The 7,457-nt window shown below is 39.1% G+C and overlaps 1 long non-coding RNA gene across 1 annotated transcript; it reads right to left on the bottom strand.

The window, feature by feature from the left end:
* Positions 1-307: 307 nt before the first annotated feature.
* Positions 308-1,106, bottom strand: LOC131018013 (uncharacterized). The gene is made up of 2 exons (XR_009099980.1): positions 912-1,106; positions 308-797 (listed from the first exon to the last, which is right to left on the bottom strand). It is a non-coding gene; the product is annotated as an uncharacterized LOC131018013 (long non-coding RNA).
* Positions 1,107-7,457: the final 6,351 nt, after the last annotated feature.

Here is a 7,457-nt window from a genome sequence, read left to right as displayed (position 1 = left end):
AAATCGCGACGTTAATCTTTGAACCGATGAATTTTTATTATTCGAAGTTATAACCAACTTAGCGAAGTTGTATTATTTATTAGTCAAGATGGAGTTTATTTTATATTGTTACTTAAGTCGTGAATTATTTCAGACTTTGAAGCCAATTAAATCTACGGATTTAATTTAGGTATTAGAATGACGAACGAATTAAATCTATGGATTTAATTTAGCAATCTCGATAATAATACAAATTAGATTTTTAGAGCAGCCAATTTTCGACTACGGATTATCGATTTTTAGCAAGACACGAAACCAATATTTCAAATACAGAGCAACAACACTGAAGGATTATATTTAGATCACATCATACTTTACAACCATACACACCTATGCTTATCTACCATCTGCACTCCCTACGGTTTACACTCTACCACTTTCCTACTCCACCACCTGCCACCCCCCCCCTAAGTTCAAGAAAATGTGAATAACAATAAGGTATGGAGACATGTGCTGCACACTCCCCTATCCCCTCTTGAGCTTGCTGCACCTTTTTTTTTTCTTTCCCACGCCTATGCAGCAGGCTGCCATGCCCAAGTACACCTAAATATGTCAATCAGCCACCCTAGAATGTACCTCCTCCCATGTATACAAGCTCCCAGCCAAACCACCTCGTCATTCAAAACAGCCAACATTGTTGCATTCTCTTCATTCTTCATTTGAGGACTGCACAAGGAGAAGTGAGCCTTTAATTCATCCTACCAAGTATTCTCAAGGTAAGCTTGTCTTCAATGCTCCACCTTCTTCCCTTATTCCACCTGCATTAATGCAAGAACAACTTTATTATTTCAGTTCGATCTGCTGCTTCATTTAATCCAACCACAACAGCCAACAAACACCAAAGCAAGCATCATTCAAGGTATTTATACTACCTCAGTTATCCAATCGAGTTCGCATTCGTACCAACGAGCATAATCATGTTTTACCACTACATCAAACAGTCCATGTTATGTATAGCAATAGAAAGACTTGTGTGTATACTGCCACTGCACTCTAGAACAACGAATCATGAGAACCCCACGCGTAACAACTAGAAACTGAAGTAGAAGAAAAATGAAAGTAGATAACTTAGCTTTAGGAAGAAGGGACGCGGCCTGTTCAGGCTGATCGAGAGACGACGAGCAGCAGCGACTCGGTGCTTGGCGGTGGGTTCAGGCGAGAAGCTCGCCTTGTTGCTCCACGACCTGTTCAGTTGGGCCGAGAGACGAACGAGACGACGCGATGATGGAGCTCTCACCGGCTTCGGAACTCGGAGAAGAACTGGAAACGGCGAACACCCGACTGTTCGCCGGCCTCCCTACAGCAGCGGCGTTCGGTGCTTGGTAGCAGAAGTCGGCCTTGGGCGAGGCAGCGGCAGCCGACGACGGTGGTGGCTGTCGGAGCTCTGCAACAGCAGCCCGCGATACCAGAGCAGCAGCAGTCGGCGGCCAACTTCAGAACAGCAGCAGTCGGCGGCGGACTCCACGAACAGCAGCAGTCGGCGGCGCTTCCACAAACAGCAGCAATCGGCGGTGGCCTCGTCGTGAGTCGCCGGAGCAGCAGGAACAACGGCGCTGTAGTGAAACGTTGAGGGAGGTGACTGACCGACGGTTCTTCGCCGGAGGAGATTCGAGAGAGATTGAGAGGTGAGTGTTTGGGTGGTTACCGATGTATGCGAGGGAGAGAGAGATGGATTTCCGGCGATGACTCGCCGGGAAGAAGGACCCCGGATGATGGCTGGATCGATCGAACGAGAGAGAGAGAAGAGTGAGCAAAATTTTGCTTCAATTAAGAGAGAGAGAGAGTTTCCTTTCTTTAATAAATTTGAGGGAGCCGAGTGCTTATTAAAAAAAAAAAAAAAAAAGAGAATGAATGTTTGCCTTTAATAAAGATAAAAGAGAGTATGATTATCAATTACAAAAAGAGTCTGATTTAGGAACGTTGATTTAGCCCACATAGTGCTCCAGCTTGTTATGTTGCTAATGAGATAAAAAGAGGAAAGAGACGTATGGTTATCAATTACAAAAATGAATGAAGCTACTATAGGTGATAGTTACAAGTTACCTAGAAAAGACTTTATTCTAGAATAGATTAAAGGAAAAGGATGGTTTAGTTCTCTGGACGCAAAGAACCGAGAACTTAGAGAGAACCGACTGTTGAGATTGGAAGGGTTTGGGCCGGATATTAATTCATTTGGGCTTTGCTTATTTTATTTCCATTGGGCTAATATATATATTGTTTGGACTCTATTATTTATATAAATGGGCTCCTATTATTTATTTTGATTGGGCTTCTATTAATTATTAATAATGATTTTCGAATTTTTATTAATTGGGCTCTTACTATTTAGTCGATTAAGTCCAATGAGGTTCATTTACTTAAGCCCAATAAGACTTATTATTTTTAGGCTCTCATTATTAATCCTAATTATTTTTTTAATTAGTGAATTATTTTAAGACTTACTAATTATTAATTAGTAAGTGAATTAGATTATTTTAAGATGAGTAGATTATTAAAGATTAATAATCCGACCTCATAAGACGAGCTTTAATTCCTTAAATAGGATTAGCATCTCATAATTTAATTAAAGGGATATGAGTCATGCATAATCATTTCATGCATCCTCATTTATTGAGATTTTTCGAGAATTAAGAATCTTATTTTATTTTCTCGGATTAAAGGTCAAGCACCAGAGTTAGAGCTAAACCGTGAGTCTGCTATTCAGGTGGGCTTTCTTACGTATAAACTAAAACCATATAGTAGAATTGTTAAAACTTTATGCTTATGAATTTTGAATAATATTGTCAATGCCTAAATGCTTTATGTTTTGTTATTAATTGCCTATCTGATGTTAATCGAATTCGGATTCTGGATGGGACCGCAAATCCCTTCGGAATTAGTGTACACCTTGTGATCGTGAGTCATCTAGCGGGTTGGCCGATCATAGTGTCCGTAGAGGGAGGCCTCCCTCTCGGCACGAGTTACTGATATGGTGATTAATGATATTAAAATGCCTGCGCGGGTTATTGATGAAAGAAATGATATTATGTTTGGTAAATACGAGTCTTTAAAGGAAAACCCTCGTATCTTACTACTGTTAAAAGGCTTGACAATAAAATATTATGCATGTATGTAAGTTTCGGCAAGTGTCCACTAAGTACTTTCGTACTTAGCCCTGTATGTATTTATAAATGTGCAGGTTGAGCTGTGATCGAGGATGTAGTGTGCAAGCGGAGCTTTTGTCGATCTAGGATGATTACCTCAGAGTAGAGTATATGTCTTCATACATATACTCAAAATGTTATTCCGCTGCGAACACTGATTTCGTTATGATATTATGTCGTTTGTCAAACAATATGTATTATTTAATAATGTACTCAAACTCATTGAGCACACATTTCTGGATATTATTATGTACGGTCCCCTTGTGGCCTTCTTGATATCTAGATATTTCGATTGATTTCCTTATACAAGTCGAGTCATCAAGAGACCGAATATACCCCTTTCTAAATCCCGCTCCTAAATTCCCTCCCTTAGTCGCGGTTTCCCCGAATTTGCTATCCTTAGCAAGAGCGGTCGTGACAATTATAATATATATATATACACACACACACACACAATATAATTCAAAGTGTATAAATCATTGCAATTATGTAACTGACTTATGATTATATTTTTTTAGAAGAAAAATATACTTCATCTCCCCATAAAAATTATCTTTTTTTTTTGGTTCGTCCACAACAAATAGTATCTTCTCATTTATAAGCATTACTCTATAACAAATCAATACATATTACCCTCAATATATCAATTTATTTTTTACTTTTTCTATCACATATGTTTCATCAAGTGGGTCTCTTTCTCAATTTACAATATAATTAATAAATTATTTTAACACTACTCTTAAAGTGTGACTCTTTATTCAGTCACAATACACTCAACTATTTTATTAAAATACGTGCCACTTAATTTTGATCTACATTACCACTTTGTGTGCACCATCATTATTAAAATTGAATTTGTATATTTTATTTGCAATCATAATCCATGATTTTAATAATACTCACTATATTCCTTATTAAATTTAATAATTATTGCTTATTACTTTCTAAATGATATATCAGCTCACAAAAAAAAAACCAATTTAATATAAGAAACAATAGGGCCGAATGACCCTATTCAACATACAACATCAAATTTTGTCCACCATTTGAAAAAACATAAATTTTGGCCATTTTTTGTATGTCATGACTATTCTACCCTTCTCTCTCTCCTCTCTCTTTCTCATCTTCCTCTCTCTCTCTCCAGCGGCTCCTCTCTCTTTCTCATCTCCATCTCTCTGCTCCAGCGGCTTCTCTCTCTTTCTCATCTCCCTCCCTCCCTCTCTCCAGCGGCTGCGCGGCAGCGTCGCCGAGCTTGGAGAATTCGTCGGAGCTCTCGCGGCGGTGGTGGAGGAGATCCTCCATCTCTCTCTCTCCAGCGGCTGCCGCTCTCTCCTCTCTCTTTCTCATCTCTCTCTTTCTCTCTCTCTCCAGCGCGGCGGCGGCAGATCTGGTCTGATGAGGCGGCGGCGGTGGATCTGATCTGATCGTTGCGCCGCCTCCTCCATCGACCGCCTCCTTCGATTTCAGCCATGGCAGATCTGATCTGATCTGTGTGCTGCACGTATGGCACTTATGGCACTATTAGTGCCATAAGTGCCATAAGTGCACACTTCCCCCTAGGGTTTAGATATTCCATTTAGGGTTTAGATTATCCATTTGAGGTTTAGATGTTCCATTTAGGGTTTAGATTATCCATTTAGGGTTTAGATGTTCCATTTAGGGTTTAAATGATGTTGTTGTTTCTGTATTTGTGCTGCACTTATGGCACTATTAGTGCCATAAGTGCCCAAAATGATTATTTTACTTGGTTTTATTTTGGATTTCCGTTGGCACTTATGGCACTGCCATAAGTGCCAACGGAAATCCAAAGTAAAATCTTGGCACTTATGGCACTAATAGTGCCATAAGTGCCTAAACCGACCCGGCACGCGACCCGCGTGCCTGATCCTACCCGGTCCGCCTCATTAAGGGTATAAACGTCCAAATCAATAAAAATGGCCAAAATTTGTGTTTTTTCAATGTGTGGCCATAAATTGTGTTTTATGCTTCATTTTGGCTACTTCAAAATTTTACTCTTAATATAATGTATGTAATTTATATATCAATATTATATTTATCATATTTGGAACACAACTATAACAAATAAAATTAACTATAATATCTAAACCTATACACAAACCAACATATATTATCTAAAAAGTCACGATATGTACGCTTACAATATTATAAGACAAAATAGTTTAATTTAATTATGATTAGATATTTATTATAGTAAAAAATTATATTCATTATAAAATATAAATATTATACCTTCAATATAGAGTGGATTTTGAAAATAGTCAATTTCTTTTAGTAAACTTAAAAATTACCCATTAAAATAAAAATTTAAAAAAATACCCACACTTACCATTTTACCATTTACCCTTAAATTAAAAAAAAAAAACTTTTATTCCCCCTGCGGCCTTGCCCTACCCAACCCACCTCCCCCAAGCCAATTTTTTTTAACTCCCCCTGCCATACCCACCCCCAGACCCCCCACCCCCAAGCAAATGTTTTTTCTTACTCCCCCTTGCCCTGCCCCACCTACCCCACCGCGACCCCCCCTCCCCCCAAACCACCCACCATACCTCCCCCCACCCCCCAAGCCAAAAATAATAATTTTTTTTACTCCTCCTGCCCTATCTACCCCCAGACCACCGACCCCACCCACCCTCCCCCTATCCCTTCCCCCACCCTCCAAGCTTAAAAAAAAAAATTACTCCTCCCCTCCCCTGCCCCACCCCCCTCCTCCCCGACCACCCACCCCAAGCCAAAAAGAAAAAAAAATTTACTCCTCCCCTCCCCTGCCCTCCCGCCCCCTCCCCCCCAACTATCCATCCCCAAGCCACAAAAAAAAAAACAAATTTTACTCCACCCCTGGCCCTACCCCACCCGACCCCCACCCCCAAGCCAATTTTTTTATATTTTTTTACCCAACCCCTGCCCTACCCCCACCCCCCCTAAAAAACTCACGTTTTAAAACTCAAATTCACGACTACTTGAATTCACAACTACCAATAGAGTTGTGAATTCATCGAATTGGTTGTTAATTCTAGTTTTAGTTGTGAATTTAAGAATATTAAGTTGTGAATTCGAGAATTCACAACCAAAACAACTAGTTGTCAATTCGAGCATTTTTGGTTGTAAATTGACAACCAGTAGAATTCACAACCATAATTTTTTGGTTGTGAATATACAACCAGTCGAATGCACAACTCGTTGTGAATTTGGGCATTTTTTGTTGTAAATTCACAACCAGTAGAATTCACAACCAAAATTTAATTCACAATAAGAATTTTTTGGTTGTGAATTCACTAAACCCTAAACCCACTCTAAACCCAAACCCTAAACTCCAAACCCTAAACAGTCAAATTCATAACCCTAAACCCTAAACCCACTCTAAACTAAACCCTAAACCCTAAACAGTCGAATTCACAACCAGAATTTAATTCACAACCTTAAACCATAAACCCTAAACCTTAAACCTACTCTAAATCCTAAACCTTAAAACCTAAACCCTAAACAGTCAAATTCACAACCAGAATTTAATTCACAACCCTAAACCCTAAACCCACTCTAAACCCACTATAAACCCTAAACCCTGAACCCTAAATAGTCGAATTCACAACCAGAATTTAATTCACAACCCTAAACCCTAAACCCACTCTAAACCCACTATAAACCCTAAACCCTGAACCCTAAATAGTCGAATTCACAATCAGAATTTAATTCACAACCCTAAACCCACCCTAAACCCTAAACGGTCGAATTCACAACCAGAATTTAATTCACAACCCTAAACCCTAAACCCTAAACCCACTCTAAACCCTAAACCCTGAACAGTCGAATTCACAACCAGAATTTTAATTCACAACCCTAAACCCACTCTAAACCCTAAACCCTAAACATTCGAATTCACAACCAGAATTTAATTCACAACCTTAAACCCTAAACCCACTCTAAATCCTAAACCCTAAACCTTAAACAGTCGAATTCACAACTAGAATTTAACTCACAACCCTAAACCCACTCTAAACCCACTTAAAACATAAAACCTAAGCCCTAGACAATCGAATTCACAACCAGAATTTATTTTGGTTGTTAATTCAAGTAGTTGTAAATTTGAGTTTTTAAAGTTTGAATGTAAAAAAAATACTTTTTTTGGCTTGGGGGTGAGTTAGGGGGGGGGTGGTGGGTGGGTGGGGTCGCGATTGGGTGGGCAGGACAGGGGTAGTGATTTTTTTAATTTTTTTTTATAATGTTAATATTAGGGGTAGTTTAGTCATTTAACACAAA

This window comes from Salvia miltiorrhiza, chromosome 3 (assembly GCF_028751815.1).
Source record: "Salvia miltiorrhiza cultivar Shanhuang (shh) chromosome 3, IMPLAD_Smil_shh, whole genome shotgun sequence".
Taxonomy (NCBI): domain Eukaryota; kingdom Viridiplantae; phylum Streptophyta; class Magnoliopsida; order Lamiales; family Lamiaceae; genus Salvia; species Salvia miltiorrhiza.
The sequence above is the reverse complement of the archived record's forward strand: the minus strand, read 5'-3'. Positions and strand labels throughout refer to the sequence as shown.